General features: G+C 42.3%; 1 long non-coding RNA gene across 2 annotated transcripts in view; it reads left to right on the top strand.

Moving 5' to 3' along the window:
* Window positions 1–282: 282 nt before the first annotated feature.
* The window catches only part of LOC125727153 (uncharacterized), a 45,010-nt gene continuing 26,758 nt past the window's right edge, over window positions 283–18,534 (top strand). Inside the window, exons 1-3 of one of the 2 annotated variants that reach the window (XR_007388573.1) lie at window positions 283–414; window positions 1,895–1,972; window positions 2,282–2,380. This is a non-coding gene — a long non-coding RNA (uncharacterized LOC125727153). Of the gene's footprint in view, window positions 415–1,894; window positions 1,973–2,281; window positions 2,381–18,534 lie in introns of those variants that run through there. The other variant, XR_007388574.1, reaches the window with a different exon arrangement.

Below are 18,534 nucleotides of genomic sequence, written 5' to 3'. Positions count from 1 at the left end.
CCAAGACTTTTGCATAGTACCATATTTTTTCAGAATCAAGAGACAATTTAATAAAAACCAGTCTTACCTTCACAAGATAACGATTATTAAACATTAACCAGCAGGTGGCAGCAAAGCACTTGTGAATAAGTGGCCAATACGTGGTTGTACAGGTTGCCAGCAGATAATCATCCCCTCTGTTTAACTGACTCTCATGCTATGACTGTACAGACTGAGCAGGGCTGAGTGAGAGAGGCCTCACTGCAGTTAGCATAACCGTTTATTTTACAGCTCGTCTGACTCATTCTGCTCCACGAAGGTCATCTCCTCTGCCAGATTCCTCTGATCCAGGGAGACCCTCTGCTTCTCTCTGATTGGTTCCCGCTTTCTACAGGAGGTCCAGTGCAGCTGAATGGTGATGATGGTGCAAATCAGGTAAAACACACCAGTCCCAGCTTTCAGTACAGCATCCAGAACCTGCTCCCACCTGTGAGACATATAATACACCAGTGTGTCTGTCAGTCACACATATCACATTTAAACCTGAAGAACAAAACAGTGAATCTATTCTGACTGAAGTAAGTAAGACTAAGAAAAGGTCACTCTTGAAACTGAAATATAAATTATGAAAGATATTCTACAGAGAAAATGATTAGATGGAGAACAATGAATTAGTGTTCACATCCCAGGGCACTGATAGTGAACAGGTGAGATAAATGATTTTATTAACATATTTTAATGTATCTATTGTATCAGGGTGGCATGGTGGTGCAGTGGTTTGCACTGTCGCCTCACTCCTCTGGCACGTGTACTCAAGTCTTCGCTGGAATTCCGTGTGTATGGAGTTTGCATGCTCCCCCTGTGTCATTGTGGGGTTTCCTCCAGGGACTCTGATTTCCCCCCACAGTCCAAAAACATGCTGAGGCTAATTGGAGTTGTCAAATTGCCGGTAGGTGTGCTTGTGCGAGGGAATGGAGTGTGAGCGTGTTCTGCAATGGGTTGGCACCCTGTCATGGGACGTTCCCTGCCTTGCGCCCATAGGGACCCTGAGTTAGACAAGCAGTTTCAGACAATGGATGGATGCAGCACTGGAACAGATATTACAGAGTACAACTGTAACACTGGTCTACGCTGCAATGAAAAACCACCTACAGACATGTTAGTCAGTCTGCACACCATTAGTAACAATTCATCCTCACAAAGATGAAAAAATGCCTGAATTATGTTGCAAGCTACATGGATTTGTCTGGATTTGTATACAAAATAAGTGACTGGCTGTATGTCTGTGGAAAATGCTGTGATTTTTGTCATATTACAGACTGATCATAAACTAGAAGACACACATTCAATATTAAAGACACCAATTAGCCTGACTGTGCGTTTTTGGATTGTTGGAGGAAACCCACACAGCATGTGGAGAACATGCAGACTCCACACAGACAGAGCAGAAGCCAGATTCAAACCCCTAAACATGGAGGCGTGAAGCAACAGCGCCGCCTACTGGACCACCGTGCCACTATCATTGAAACAATAATCCCAATAAATAACTCTGTTTCACAACAGCTGATAAATAGGGGATTATCCCCACAAAGAAGCACAAACCCCTTCGTGAGTGAAACTGCTGGGTTGATTAGTATGTATCTATTTATATTCAAGCATAAATAATTCACAGGCAGATTTAAATCAATTACTTATGTTTAACAGTAATATGAACTGGAATCTGCAGGATTCCACAACCAGCCACCAATACCAGCCAGTGTCCTTCCTCTCCAGCCCACTCATTGTCACAATGAAGGTTTTATTTTCTGTGTCATCCCTGATCAGAACAGGCCTCCCATGCAAACTCACTGATCTCTCTGATGCACAGGAGCCCCCAATCTTACACCACATCCTTTGTCTTTTGTTGTTTCCATAGTAACACTGACACTGTCTCCATCCACACCCGTCACCTCCTGTTTGTCCACTGACAGCCCTGGAGGACTTCAACACACAGGTAAAACACTCAACGATTTGCACAGCAATGAAATGTTTATGAATATCAGCCCATTACAACATACATACTGTATGTAAATGTTTGGCCAACCCCTGACATTTTTTAACATATTGCTTATCATATTTAACCTCATGAAGTCGCCCGATTTAACTGACACTGTTACTTCTTCCAAGTCTCGTTTATCATATTGAATTAAATTAAAATGCAGATTTTTAAAATATTAAAACATTTTTCCATCAGTGTTTGTGTTAAGGTCCTTCCTTTTTGACTCAGTGACATGTTACATACTGTGCATCTCATTGGCTACAGTCTGCAGTACAGACATCTTACCATCAGTGACTGACAGATTAACCTGATCAGAGAGGCTCCACTGATCTTCACACCACACCAGTACCGATCGGAATCCTCAGCTGTCAGATTGTTGATGGTCACAGTGAAGACTCGCTGGTCAGGATCATCTCTGACTCACACTTTACCCTCCTGTGGAGAGTCAGTGTGTACTATGGGAGTACATGACCTCACATTATACCCTCTGCACCAGTACGGGACTCCACTCCAACAACCGCTGCAAACACCGCGCCTCCCTGAGAGCCATCACCCATCAGCTCATCAGCCACTGCAACCAACTGCAAAGACCTCCCTCTTTCCTGCATCCAAGTAAACCAATTCCTTTCCTTTCTAACAACCTAAACTGTCCTATTCACCTGCTATATTCCTTTAGGTTTATATTCCTACAAACTGCTTGCTTTGCAGAACAGTTTTTCCCTTTTTAGGTTAATCATTTTAAATCTGGTCACTGCATTTTCATGATTACATCGTTTGTGTCTTTTCCGTTATTTCATGTTTATTGTTTGTTAGGTATAATGTCTGTCTTATGTTAGTTGTAGGAATAAATGTATGTCTTTTTACACAACTTCAGCCTCCGTCATTGAGTGCTCACAATAGTCCCTGCCTCTGCGATCTGGCTACTACGCTCTGAAACCTCAAACTCGCCTGAAATATCGCGAGACTCTCTCTCATTGGCCGTGAGGGGAGCTTCGCTACCGATCGTTTACATTACCTGGTGACCCAGCTCGCTGGACGAGCCTACTAACCCAGGTTATTAAGCGATACAGGTTATTAATGAATCCCATTTAAGTCTCACATTAACAGACTCACTGGGATTCGCATTTGTGTTTGGAGGAGCCGACCATTCGGCATAACAATTGGTTACTAATCAGCATCAAATAATAATTAATTAAAAGTTAATTAATTTCAAAACATTTTGGTGGAGATATTAAAATATACCTGAGCTAATAATTCCTACAGCTGTCAGATTGTTGATGGTCACAGTGAAGACTCGCTGGTCAGGATCATCTCTGACTCACACTTTACCCTCCAGTGGAGAGTCAGTGTGTACTATGGGAGTACATGACCTCACATTATACCCTCTGCACCAGTATTTCACATGAGTTTTATATCTGTCACCATAGGAACATGGGATTGTTACAGATCATCCTCTCTGTACACAGGCCCATTTCACTGTAGACACACTGTCAGCACCTGTAGGGAAAATAATTAACTGAATAAGGATTTTCCATCTCATGACATCTCTAAGTAATTATGCTTGGTTTGTGTAATACTTAGATTAGGTCATGTGTAATTAACAGAACAGTGATGATGTATAAAAGTCAAAGACCATCATTTTACTATAAGAACAAGGAAAACAAAACTAGTGTCTGATCTTGGGAAGGGCTTCAGCAGGATGTGGGATCGGGAATCTGAGCCTGGCAGTGTGTTCTAGGGTCTGAGAGGAAAACCAGGACCTTAAATCCCTAGTAAAAGGCCTAGATGAGGGTTTCCGGTAATGGCGGCTTGCTGAGAAGACGTGCCCACTTCTGCTCCGCTATGTTTCTGTAAAATCCTGAATAATACTCGTTTATTGGACGTTGAACAAGACCAGTAGTGATGCCTCTCTCGCAAAAGAAACTTGGTAAAAACATTAGTAGACCGACTCAGTCGAAATTGTCTAACTTCACTTCTAAGTCGAGCTCCGAGGCTAGCTGTGAAGCTAATGTTAGTGGTGAAGATAGCGAGAATAATACCAACACCTGTCAGGTGATGGAGGAGAAAATTGACAAGCCAAATGAGAGGGGAAAGACGGTCGAAAGCTTAGACGCAGTACTGGCGGCTATTGCAAACTTGAAATCGGATTTTTCCTCCAAACTGGACGGTATTTTGTCAGCAATAGAGACTGTGAGGAAGGATGTTAATGAGTGTGCTAAGCGGGTCGGTGAGGCGGAGGCCCGGATATCTGCAGCAGAAGATAGTATCACCACCTTGGAAGCAAAGGCACGGACTCTTGAAAATAACAACAAAGATCTCGAAGACAAAGTGCTGGATCTGGAGGCCAGATCGCGACGTTCTAACTTGAGACTTGTTAACCTGCCCGAGGGCGCGGAAGGAGAGGACGCGTGCGTCTTCTTGGAAAACTGGCTGCCGGAGGCTCTGAACTTGGCACCGCTACATACCGCTCTGACGCTGGAGAGAGCTCATCGGATCGGCCAGAAGAATACGTCAAACACCGCTGCACCGAGGACAATGATCATGAAGTTCCTAAATTACAAGGATAAAATGACCGTGATAAGAGCTGCCAGGGCAAAGGGACAGATTCTTTTCAAGAACCGTCCGGTGAGATTTTATGAGGACCTGGCGACCGGTGTACACAGAAAACAGAAAGAGTTTAACGCCGTGAGACAACAGCTTCGCTCCATGGGGATCCGGTACGGCATGATTCCTCCCGCGCCACTGATAGTGACATACAACGGAAAGTCTCGCATCTTTAACCAGCCAGGTGAAGCGGAGAATTTTGTGAAGGCTCTGAGGTCAGAAAGTGGACTGGGTTGAGAATGTAATCATTGACATGCTGTGTGTTGGCATGAAGGAATAATTACTGAGCTTTAAGTTTTAAAAGAAGAGTGAAAGAGAAAGGCCAATTTGTTATATTTGTTTATCGGTCCAGAGGCTTACAGCTACTATTAGTAGCCTAATTTTCTTAATGTATCCAATAACGAGTTTTTCTGTTTATGTAGCGGGGTGGGGTAGGGGGGAAAGGTGTTTAGGCATAGTCGGTTGATCCTCACTTTTGGGTGGAACAACCTTTAGCTGTTAGACAAGTACCAGTATATATAGGGGGAGGGAAATGGGTACCAAAGTTCAAGTTAAAGGGGTATGTTCAATACTTATTGTTGTGGGTGTAGTTTTTGACATTCAGATGTTATTTGTTTCTCTATCCTTTAATATTTCAAATGTGTTGGGAAGCTCATTTAGTGCTGTGTGTTATGTCTGGTGGAATAAGAATTAAAATTTCTTCTTGGAACTGCAGAGGACTACAAAAACTGGAGAAGGTAAAACAAGTAATGACTAGGGTGAAATCTATGCACTCTGATATCATGCTACTTCAGGAAACACACCTGTTGTCTAGTCAAGAGGCGAAGATTAGGAGGAGGTGGCAGGGCAGTATATATTCTGCACCCTTCACCTCTCAGGCAAGAGGTGTTATGATTTTGATCCACAAATCTATACCATTCCATGTGACAAGGGTTATTAAAGACAAGGCGGGGAGATATATTATTTTACAGGGCACACTTATTACGGAAAAAATAATCCTGATAAATATCTATGCTCCAAACATTGACGACCCAAAGTTTTTTCATAATCTTTTTTTGACAGCATCATCTCTGTCTGGTAGCTTTATTATAGGAGGGGATTTTAATTGTACATTGAATCCAGAATTGGATAGGAGCTCAGGTATTGATTTCTCGCATCCTAAAAGTAGACAAACTATTCAACATTTTATGAAAGAACTTGATCTGAGGGATATTTGGAGGGATATGAACCCCAAGGTCTTAAAATTCTCCTGCTACTCAAATACACTTTTTTTTTTTTTTTTTTTTTAGTTTCTGGCAATATGAGGTACAAAATAAAGGATTGTCACTACGATAGCATTTTAATATCTGACCATTCGCCAAACTCATTAATATATGAAGATTTAAGACTAAAAAGAGATCCCCCTAGATGGAGATTTAAACAAAAATAGACTATGCAAATAAATATTTATTTTGAAACTAATACGGATTAAACGTCACCCTGCACAAGGTGGGAAGCATTTAAGGCCTACTTAAGAGGTCAGATTATTAGTTTTACAAGTTATAGAGCAAACCAAACTTATAAGAAAACAAAAAAGTTGGAGGCGGAGATTGAGCTGCTTGAGGGAGAATACTTTCAAACCTTTTGTCCAAGAGTCCATCAAAAGCTTTTATTACTAAGAACACAGTATAACGAACTTTCTGCTTCTAAAGCAGCCTCACATCTTTTGCGTCTTAAACAATCATTCTATGACCAAGGGGAAAAGCCCGGGAAATTATTAGCCTGGCGCCTCCGACAATTACAAAATGAGAAAAACATTACTTCAGTTGTAAACAGTGATGGACAGATCATTGTTGACCCTCTAGGAATTAATGAAACTTTTAAGTTTTTTTTTTATGAAAAACTATACAGCTCAGACATAACACATATGGGACAAGAGCAAAATCTCTTCTTAGATACCCTTCAGATACCTAGCATTTCAGAACTAATAAGTGCAGACCTTAATACACCTATAACAAAGGAGGAAATATCTATAGCAATAGATCATTTGAAAACAGGTAAAACCCCAGGCCCAGATGGGCTGCCGACAGAAATTTATAGGAAATTTAAAACTAAATTGCTGTCCCCTCTTTTTGACATGTTCGCGGATTCATTTGAGAAGGGAATCCTTCCGGCTTCATTAAGAGGAGCTCTGATAACTTTACTACCCAAACCAGGTAAACCGTGCAATAAATGTGGAAACCTAAGACCAATAAGTCTTCTTAATGTGGATTTAAAGATACTTTGTAAAATTTTGGCTCGAAGACTGGAGAGATTCTTACCTGATCTAATTCCCTGTGACCAGAATGGGTTTATTGCAGGTAGACAGGGATTTCATAATGTGAGACGAGTGTTGGATATTCTTCATAATCAGGAAGGAAAAACAGACAATGCTTTACTATCACTGGATGCCAAAAAGGCCTTTGATAGAGTTGAGTGGCCCTACTTATTTGAAATATTAAAAAGATTTGGCTGTGGGGATAATTTCTGTCGGTGGATTAGACTTCTATATAATGAACCATATGCTGAAATACTGACAAATGGAATTATATCTAAACCATTTGAAATTAAACGGGGATGTAGGCAAGGGTGCCCTTTGTCCCCCTTATTGTTTATTTTAGCAATTGAACCGTTTGCCATTGCGGTGCGGTCTCATAAAAACATAACTGGTTTATCAGTAAATCAACAGGAACATAGAATTGCTTTATTTGCAGATGATGTCATCCTTTTTTTGGAAAAACTGAAAGATTCTATCCCAGCCTTGTTGGATTTATTACACACATTTGGACGGATATCAGGATATAAAGTGAACAAAGAAAAATCTTCATTAATGATACTTAACTCAGAAGAGAGAAGAAGTGCCGGAAATTCTTTCCAATTCAAAATGGTAGACTGTTTTACCTATCTCGGGATTAGGATAGTGCCATGTTTGAGAGACATTGTTGGAGCTAACTACACCCCTATGATAAATTCCATCATCTCATCTGTAGATAGATGGAAACCCTTGCCCTTGTCACTTATAGCAAGAATTAATGTTCTTAAACTAAACATAATGCCCAAACTTCTGTACTTGTTCCAGAACATTCCATTGTCACCTCCTGCTAATTTATTCTCACACCTGAAAACAATTTTTGTACGTTTTTTGTGGAATAATAGACGACCGAGGCTGCGTTTATCACTCTTGTACTTACCGTATGAAAGAGGAGGCCTCAAATGTCCCAATCCACTTTGGTACTATTGGGCAGCTCAATTGAGGACTATGATGTATTATTTTACAGATAAATCCCTCCCGCCTTGGATGAATATTGAAAACTGCTCGGTACCTCTTCCCCTTCCCCAATACCTATATTCAGCAAAAGTCAAAATGTTGAAAAAAAAGACAAAAAATCCTATAGTCAGAAATATGATTATAATCTGGTATCAGGTTAAGAAATATCTGGGTGAATCCACCTCTCTCGCACGCTTCAGCCCAATATGGGGTAATCATTTTTTCCCTCCAGGCAGAGCAGACCCTGGTTTTAGGAAGTGGGCTGACAAAGGTTTAAAGACAATAGGGGACCTCATGGGATCAGAGGATGAGACTTTGATGTCATTTGAGGAGTTGATTGCCAAGTATGATATTCCATGCAAACATCGATTTAAATATCTACAAATGAGAAACTTTATTAGATTATCTCAAAATCAATGCTTGTCAATCCCTCCGTTATCCACATTGGAAACAGAAATGAAAAAAGATTGCTTTGGAAAGGGAATAATCTCCAAACTATATAATATATTAGTAGAGGGTTCCCCTGAATCTTCTTTAGGGAAACTTAATGCCTGGAGGGAAGACTTACAGGAGGACTTATCCTCCGAAGACTGGGAGGAGGCATGTGCTGAAGCACAAACACAAACTACCAGTACCCGTCTTAAAGTACTGCAATATAATTGGCTAATGAGGACATATGTGACTCCAGAAAAGCTTAATAAGTATAATGGTGATAGCCCAGACTTGTGTTTCAGGTGTGGAGAGGAGAAAGGGACATTCTTCCACTGTATCTGGGAATGCAATAAAGTACAATTGTTTTGGAAAGAGATCAAACAAGCTCTGGATACTATATTGGGTATACAATTAGATCTTGACCCTAAACTATTTATTTTAGGTTTATATCCTGATGGACATCTTATGTCTAGAAAGATAATTACCGCCATGGACTTATGTCTACTGTTAGCAAAAAGAGTCATAGCACTCTCATGGAGGAAGACCAGTAAACCAAAACTCATTAACTGGATAAAGGAACTGTCCACAACTTTACCTATGGAGAAAATTACTTACATTGTCAAGGGAAAACTGTCACTTTTTCAAAACATTTGGGGTCCCTTTATGCAATATATGGAAAATGTGGATCTTAGTAGTATTGTGAATGAGGCAGATGAGATGTAATTGATGTCGGCCCTCTGCAGCTTCCTAAACTAAATAAATTTGAGTTTGTAATTTTGAACAATACAGAACAGTACAATTGAGGTGGAGTTGAGCGACCCTTGGAAAATAGAGAAACTTATTTGTTGTTGGGGTTTTTTATTTATTTATTTATTTATTTATTTATTTATTTATTTATTTTTTATGTTTTTTGGGGGTTTTTTTTGGGCTTTGTGTTTTTCTTTTATTTGATTAAGTTATTATTTACAGGTCATATTTTGTACTTCCACCTAAATATTTTTCTATCATCTTTTAAATGTCTGATTTGCAAGGAAGGTTGATTGATTGTTATACAATAATTTAGTTGCCTTGGATGCTCCTTTCGATGTGGAAGCACTCAAACTTCTGTAATTTCTGTATTTTTTAAAATTTTAATAAAGATATTGTTGGAAAAAAAAGGCCTAGATGAGGTGAATGAATGGGCTTGTCACTGTGTGGGATGGCCACACCCCTTCAGTACTATGGCCTTATTTGTAAACATATCCAGTCCTGTGATACAGGCCCTCTCATATTCCCTCTATACATGCTTCCTTTGGGCTCTATTTGTGAACGTTATTATGTAAAATATCATTGCTATGCTGGTGATACGCAGCTCTATCTGCCATTAAAACCTGGTGACTGCTGCTCTCTGGTGGCCCTTTCTAACTGTCTGGAGGATATTAAGAACAGGACAGCAATGACTTTCGTCCAGATTAATGAAAACAAGACAGAGGTAATGAGTTTTGGTCACTGTTCATGATCTCAGAGAACAATTAGGGCCTCATTCAGAAAACTTCCAGTCACATACTAAAAATCTTGGTGTCATCTTTGATTCATCACTGAGTTTGATAAACAAATAAATGCTGTTGTGAAGGGGTGTTTCTGTCAGCTGAGTTCAATAGCCTGGCTTAAACCACACCTTTCAGCCAAAGACCTGGAGAGTTACTCCTGCTTTTATCCTGATTGGGTTACTGCCGTTCTCTGTACCCAGGTTTACCAGAAGCATCTTTATTCTGACTACACCTTGTTCAAAACGGTGCTACCAGGCTCTCAACAAAAAATAGACACCAAATTTCCCCTGTGTTGGCTGCATTGCATTGGCTACCTGTTAAGTTTTGAGAATTTCTGAGAATACAGTTTAAAGATTTCTTATTTCTTTCTAAGGCGATACATGGCATAGGTCCCCAGTCCGTCTCGGAGCTAATTCAGCCTTACACCGCTTCTTATTAGATGCATCTCTGTACTGACCCTGCACACACAGGAACACATTTTATTTATCTATTTAATCAGACTATTCTGCTTTGCACATCATGTATTTAACATTTATAGTGATTTTATATTTATTACTAGATTATTGTATAACTTTTGCACTGTTTTTTGAACTTGGTTGTTGCTTAGTCTTGTTTTTCCATGGAGCACCATTATACCAAAAAGAATTCCTTGTAGGGTCAACCTACTTGGCAATAAACCACAGTCTGATTCTGATTATTTTTTGTGTAACATTGTGTAACATTGGCCAATGTCTCTACTTTTACTATATATTTATATTATTTTGACCTACAGCACTTTGGCACAACATAGATTGTTTTTAAATGTGCTATAGAAATAAAAATAATTCAACTTGATATAGAAACATATTTCAAGTCATCCATCTTGCCGAGATGGGGGTTGCGCTGTGACCCCTGGTGGACAAATTATGCAGCAACAGCACTCATATCATGGTTGAAAGTTCTGTCTTCAGTCTCTCTGTTTCTTTTTAGTTATCATTAATTGGCCATTATAAACCAAATGCTGATAGCGATTTATCACAGACTCCTGCATTAATGAATTAAAATATTCATGATGAATAAAGAAGATGAATTGGCGCTAATGTGTATTTTTACTGTGTTATTGATGAGATAAATATTACAGTACACGGATCGCTCTGGTATCTCAGAAATTGTCTCCATTTTTTCATACAAATTTATCATTAGTACAGTAGTGCTTGCAGTTCACAAATGCTTTGGCCTACAAACAATTTGGTTCGCAAAAACTAAATTTGGTCAATGAACAAACTCGACCAGATTCCTTTTTTTATACTAGTGTAACACCGGCGGGGCGCATATCCCAGCATGCTCCGCGTACAATTGTAAATTGAAGGACCACGACAGGCACCCAACAAGCACCGAACCCAAATACACAGATGGGAAACACAATGTTGTCAGAAGCTGAACTGCGAAATGCAGATGCAGTGATAGATTTACACAAACTAAATACACGTTAGGAGCGGACAGGGTATACACACAAGACATGGGCAAAGTGTAAAGTGAGGTAGACCTTCAACAGCACGTCAGTCCATTGCAGGGCAATGGAAGCTGGAGAAATGCCATGTGAACAGCAGAAATGTGGTCATACAGGATGTGAGGGTGAGACTGTGTGCTGTATACAGAGGGTCTGACCTCACGGCTTTGTTTCAGTCTTTAGTATTGTGATGACATTGTGATAGCCCAGTGATAACTATACTGGATGGGTGGTACCCCTTCAAAGAGCAAGGGGAGATGGGATACCATTGTGGTATGCAAGCAGGTCCTCAGGGTTGTCACACATGTTTTTCTGAGGTGTACACTGCTGGTTGCTTGAGCCCCTGGATGAGACACTGGTCAGTGCCCTGCAGAATCGCTGTGGGCAGTGTGAGGACTTCTGCCCTCTCAGTTAAACAATAGGTGCAGGGACTGAGTCAAATGAGTCTCTCTGCATCCTGCTTAATGATATCAAGGGGTTGTGTAGGCGTGTCTGTGCTCACATGGCTCTATCAGTACAGAGTGAACTGGCCAGGGATCAGTTTATCTAGACACTTAACCCCAGATAGCTCACATTCAGACACAGCCAACCCCTCTGCGTCCCTAGACGAGGCCCTGGAACTGGCTTTGGAGAGAGAAATTGTGGGCAGCAAGGTGGCGGGGAACGAGGCGGGAGAAATCAACCAAGCTGTAAACGCCAAAGGGCTTGGAGGACCCAGGCCCTCAGGTTTACTTCCTGGAGGCAGACTGCCTGTAGGCTGACAGGCAGCAGCACCCCCCCCCCACCCCTCAATCCTCAGACAGTGTCCCAAGTTCACCGCCACCCAGGGTTCCGCCAAGGGCACGCATAGCCGGGATGATGTGGGCCAACAAGGTTAATTTCCGGAACTTCCTTGTTGACACCGGGGAGGTGGCCCTGCTGCCACCTGCTGCAGAGGTGGTGACTACGGATTGGACTCACAGAGGCAACTTCTGTCACATACCCACCATAGTGATGTGAGTCGCATGTACTGCCCTAGTCCATACAGGTTCCACTGCAACCCTGGTGAGACCAGACACTGTCTAGAACTGACATTGGTGCAGGTGAGAACAATGACTGGTGACCTGGCCCCTTTAAGAGGGACGGGGTTGTTCCCTTTTGACATGGGGGGTTTAGTTGTGAATAGTAACTATGTGGATGGCTGACATGCTCGATCCCTCCATCCTGGGCCTGAATTTCCCCCGGAGCACGGCATGTGTGCTGGACTTTGGGCACAACATGCTGAGATTCCCTGCGGTCCATGTGTACAGTGGGGCCGCTGGCCCCGCAGCCTCTGCAGCTGACTGCCCACCCCTTACTGCCACTGGGCCTGTACCTCCACATCAGCTAGAGACCCCTTCCTCTGCTACAGTCACATGGGCCCCTGAGCCCACATGTGTCCCCTCCAGTGTAGCGCTGCAGCCTCACTCACTTCACTGGAGTCTAACGGGGTTTATCAGAGCGACTTACCTGAAGCTGCCATTGGAGGAGCCCATGATGACCACACGGTTGCCCTTGTGCCACTGCAATCCCACTGCCCTGGTCCTCTACCTCACACCATTGATCCCCTGCCCCACCCATACGGTTGTGTGCCTCTTCAGGTTTGCAGCCTCCTCCTGCACTGAGCGGCCATTTCAGAAGTTTAATTATTTAATTATACAGTAATACACACGTTTCCAACCATTAAAAACATTATCCAGACTTAAAGTCACTTGAATAAAAATATTTAAAAACTTGTTAGCATTTCAATATAGTATCTGGTTGGACTGTGTACTTCCTCTTTGTTTACATGGTTAACATAACACTCACAGCACAAAGTATGCTGTCCTCAGCATTCGTATCTCCGCAACATTCCAAAGATCCATCATAGGCCTTTAGTCTAAAAACAAGCTAAAATGGTCACTGAGAACCTTTGCGTCCATTGATTTCCATCAGCTGTGTTTGGAAAGTTCGAAAGAATTTCTGAGGCTACTGAACAGAGCCAGGGTTGCCAGCTCTCACCCATCTGGTGTGACACTCACACCTTCAGACTCTCACGCTCACGCAAGAAATCTTATTAAATCTTAGGGCAAATCTATATTATTTCATTATAAACCTAAAATTCGCTATATCAAATGCACTGGGGTACTTTGAAAACCCTGCAAACTATTTACAAGGTAATAAAACTGTTACGTACATGTAAATCTGTGTGCATACTTGTTTCAAACTGAAAATCTTATGCCAGCCAGCTAAACAAATTAGACAACCCTGCTACAGGGCTCTCTGTTCAGTTTTCGCTGAATGCTAAGGCTTCCCAGGCAAGCTACTGACCCTCCAAATTTCACAGACCTCTCGGCCACCCAGTAATCTGTAACTTTAGTGCTGAAAGCCTGACAGTGAGTGTATCATGTGAGGCAGCTGTGGAAATACAGACTCTCGTCTGTGCCACAAAAAACCTTCTACAGCGGCAATGTGGGATCTGTGCTCTCCGGGAGCATAACTGCTCGGTACGGCAGCTCCAGCTCTGAGGGCCGCCGAGTCCCGCTGAGGGTGATACGATGCGCCCAGAGAATCACCAGGACAGAACTGCCGCCCTGCATAAGTCCCCGGGGCCTTATGGCCGGGACTGAGAGGCCGAGGAGAAGCTTCTACCCCCGGCCAGTAGGATCATTAACATCACAGATTAAAAGCTAAAATATGCTATAACTACAATCTGTACTTTAAACATTTCTACATATTTTTTATACATTTTCATCTTTACTTTTTATATACCTTTTATTGTTATATTTTCTTATTATCTTTCTGTAGTTTCAGTTAATTCACGTTGTTTAATTTTGATGTCCTTTTACTAGTGTGTTTATTACACCGACTGGAGTAACGACAATTTCATTTCGCTGCCAGTGTACCACTACATTTGTACGACAAATAAAAATCTTGAATTTATTGTGTTACCCCCATCACATTATTTAATGTGTTCCTCATGAATTTCATTGTTTTCCTCAAAATAAACACGTATTCCAATTTTGGTTCTTGCAACACATTTCCAAAAAAGTTGGGACAGGAGCGATTTAGGGCCAGTAGTGAGGTAAATTGGTTAAATAATGATGTGATTTGAAACAAGTGATGTCAACAGGTGATTGTAATTATGATTTGGTACAAAAGCAGCACAAATACGTGAGAAAATTATTGAAATGTTTAAAAACAATGTTCCTCAAAGAACGACAGGAAGAGATTTGGATATTTCACCTTCATCAGTGCATACCATAATTAAAAGATTGAAGGAATCTGAAGCAATTTCAGTGCGTAAAGGACAAGGAAGCAAGCCTAAGTTGAACTACCGTGATCTCCGATCCCTCAGCATCCCACTGCATCAAGAATCGTCATTCATCTATAAGCGATATGACCACATATGACTACTTTGGCAAACCTTTGTCAAGTACCACAATACGTAGTTACATCCACAAATGCCAGTTAAAACTGTACTGTGCCAAAAGCAAGCCCCATCTTAACAGTGTCCAGAAGCGCCGTCGGCTTCTCTGGGCTCAGAACGCATCTGAGTTGGACCATCACACAGTGAAAACGTGTACTGTGGTCAGATGAATCAGTATTTCAGGTATTTTTTGTGAGAAATGGATGCCGTGTGCTCCAGACCAAAGAAGAAAAGGATCACCCAGACTGTTACCAGCAATAAGTCCAAAAGCCAGGGTCTGTCATGGTATGGGGTTGTGTCAGTGCCCTTGGCAAAGGTAACTTGCAGTTCTGTGATGGCACCATTAATGCTGAAAAGTACATAGAGATTTTGGAGCACAATATGTTACCTTCAAGAAGACATTTTTTCCAGGGACGCCCATGCATTTTTCAACAAACAATGCGAAACCACATTCTGCACACATTACAAAGTCCTGGCTGTGGAGGAAGAGGGTATGGGTACTTGACTGCCTGCAGTCCCGACCTGTCTCCAATAGAGAATGTGTGGTTCATTTTGAAGCGCAATATGTGACAACGAAGACCCCGTACTGTTGTCCGCTTTAAGACTTGTTTGCAGGAAGAATGGGACAAAATTACACCTGAAACACTACATCACTTGGTGTCTTCAGTCCCTAAATGTCTTTTAAGTGTTGTGAAAAGGAATGGCGACATTACAAAGTACTAAATGCTTTACTGTCCCAACTTTTTTTGAAATGTGTTCTAAGAACCAAAATTGGAATACGTGTTTGAAAAAGAACAATGAAATTCACGAGGAACACATTAAATAATGTGCTGTTGTATTGTTTTCAATGTAATACAGGTCAAAGATAATTTAACAAAGTGCTGTTTTCAGTTTGATTTTCATTTTACATACCATCCCAACTTTTTCTGATTTGGGGTTGTAAAATGTGAACACAAAAGCTTTTTTTGTGTGAACATTATAAAACAGATTAATTCGTATTAAACAATTTCAAAGACATAGACATCTAATATGTGTGTGTCTGTGAGAGAGAGCATTTCAATTAATGCCTATAGTTCAATATTTGTTATATGTGCTGAATTTCATGGTCATCATTTTGGAAAAAAAGCTACCTAAACCATACGGGACTTAGAAATGGGTTAAAACTGACAGGACGATACCAGATATCAAATTGTATAGTTAGGATGAATGTACTGTTAAACAGCAGCACCATTGGAGGAGTCATGCATGGTGAGGCAGGGGGATATCTGTACATTAATGGGCGATGCATTACTGGGGATCTTTGGCGCCACCTTTTGACCAGTTACAGTCGTCATCAACATTAAAAAAACATTTCCATTTCCACTGCGTGAAAAAACAAATTGCACCCTATTTATAGAGTGGGAGACTACTTTTTGCAAGGATTTATATCTCCTGAAATTGCTTCTTCACAGATAAGCACCAGAATGTTTTTTTCCCAGATGGTAGTAGGGACAAAATCTCCTACCACTGATAATTCTGACCATACACAAATTTTTATTTTTCTGAGTCTTGCGATTTTACCGTATCAAAAATAACCAGTAAATCCTATTATTATCCTGCTACCCCCACTCTACCAAAACTCATGAAATGATACATTTGGAGGAGGAAGATTTCTAATTGATCCTTTATACCCACCAACCAGACCAGTATAAGAAGCTGTACGATGTAAAGCCTCTTTAAATGGGTACAGACTACTTCCGTTTATTGTAATAAGTATCTCATAAATTTGACTTTACACTTTTGCATGGTATTGATAGATTTTGAAAGTTAATTACTTAACACAATTCTTATTAAAATTGTTCATTATACAACCTGAATGTCTCAAGGTAGCACATTAGTACAAAAGACGCTGTATGATGTATTATTGTAGCAGTCAGATGTTATTTTAACCAATGTACAGGTTTACCTTTAATTTAATTCTACAAACATAATCAAAATCACTTGTGAAAAAGACATTTAGTCATTTACTAAGGCAGATACAACCTGTGGAAGCACAGCTAAAAGCATACCATCACCCATTATAGAGTGACCCATTGTCTTTGTAACTGAGTAATCACAACTAAGTGCAATTTACTATAATGAAACTGTACACAGAAACTGTAAAGGCAAAGGTAATTTATTATGATGAAATGCTTCCAAAATGCCCAGTGTGCTTCAGCGTTTCTCCTTTTCTCCAGTCGTCGACAGGTCCTGTGTTTATTAGGTGATCTGTGATGTAGGAGATCCTGAGAATGGCTGCTGCTCCAAGGATGATTGGCAGGTGGCTTTTCCCAGGAACAGCGGGCTGGAGATGTAAAGGTGGGATGGAGAAAATAAAGTGTAGGGGAATACAGAGTACAAACAACCATAAGAAACACACGGCCCATGGCCATATGTCCACAAGACAACCATCCGCCCAACCCGAGAGGGAGCCCACGAGGGACTAAGGGGGGCCCAACCCCTGTAAAAGGAGGTCCGCAGAGGGGGGACAGACAGCGAGCCCCCCAGTCCCTCCCGCAAGCCCTCCACCGAGGGAAGCGGGTCCAGGGCCAAAGGGCCCCATCAACCGGGAACACTCCCCTGGCGGACGGTCCCCCCAGCCCGCTCCCCGGCAGGACGGATCACCGCCCACTGTAGCGACCCGGCACGTCCCCCCCCTCCCCGACACTGCAGGATGATCTAAGGGAGACCCATACAAACAAAGTGCACCCCCCCCCCCCCACCACCCAGGAGCGGACCTGCGTCAACTGGGGAGCGGCAGACCCCCCGCCCAGCCCAGACCGAACCCTACAATTCGCCTAGAAGGGCTCAGAGCATCCCTAGATACCCCGGACCGCCTGCCAGGGCCCCACCACGGCGCAGCAGAGCCAAGGACCACCCAGCCCGCAGCCCACAAGAGGAGACGGCCCACACCGGCCAGGGCCATCTTCTACCTGCTGGGCCACCCCACACGCGCAGGGCCAGAGACAGAGAGTTAGGGGGGACCCCTCAGCCCCCACTGATTCCCCGTCCCATGTTAATGTGAAGTGTGCATGTACAAGTGTGAGAGAGTTGTGTGTTTATGTCTACAATGCATTAAAATTAGTGGGTGCAGATCGAGTATGAGGGCCCCACCACTGGCAGATGGCAGAGTCCCCTATCCCCCTCCCTGCACCCCAAGGCCCTAATGTAGCATGGACTGTGTATATAACTAAAGTGCAAAAAGCAGGTGAACAGTCGAGGCACGGGCACCCCACCGCTGGCAGACGGCAGAACCCCACCTGCCTATACCCACCTCCTCAGCCCTAGTGTCATGTGGTGTCTAATGTGCAAGTAAAACCTCCCCACTGCCCCTCAAAGCTCTAGTGTTGTATGAAATGTGGTGTCCGGCCCAGGGGAGCAATAAGGGCGTGCAGGAGTGGGCCCCCCCCGGCACCGGGGCCAGATCCCCGACTGGCCCCGATTAGTCCTCATCCCCGACCCCACACAACCGGCAGGGGCGGCCAACCGAGGGGGTTCAGGGGCGCCACATTAACAATTATTAATAAACATTCCACTATACATCTCAAAATTTAGCACACTTAATTCATTATCTTTGATACTGTTTCAAACATTTAATGTTCCCCAAACAGCAGCAGAAGAACCACAGCTTCATCTTCCTTGTATTTTGGCTCTTCTCTGTGTCAAGAGCTCTACAAGCTCAACTTTAATATTAATTTTCCACCACTTCTACATCTTCTATCTATACCAGAC

Source organism: Brienomyrus brachyistius, unplaced genomic scaffold (assembly GCF_023856365.1).
Source record: "Brienomyrus brachyistius isolate T26 unplaced genomic scaffold, BBRACH_0.4 scaffold88, whole genome shotgun sequence".
Classification (NCBI taxonomy): domain Eukaryota; kingdom Metazoa; phylum Chordata; class Actinopteri; order Osteoglossiformes; family Mormyridae; genus Brienomyrus; species Brienomyrus brachyistius.
Note: the sequence above shows the minus strand (reverse complement) of the source record. Positions and strands in the feature narration are given on the sequence as shown.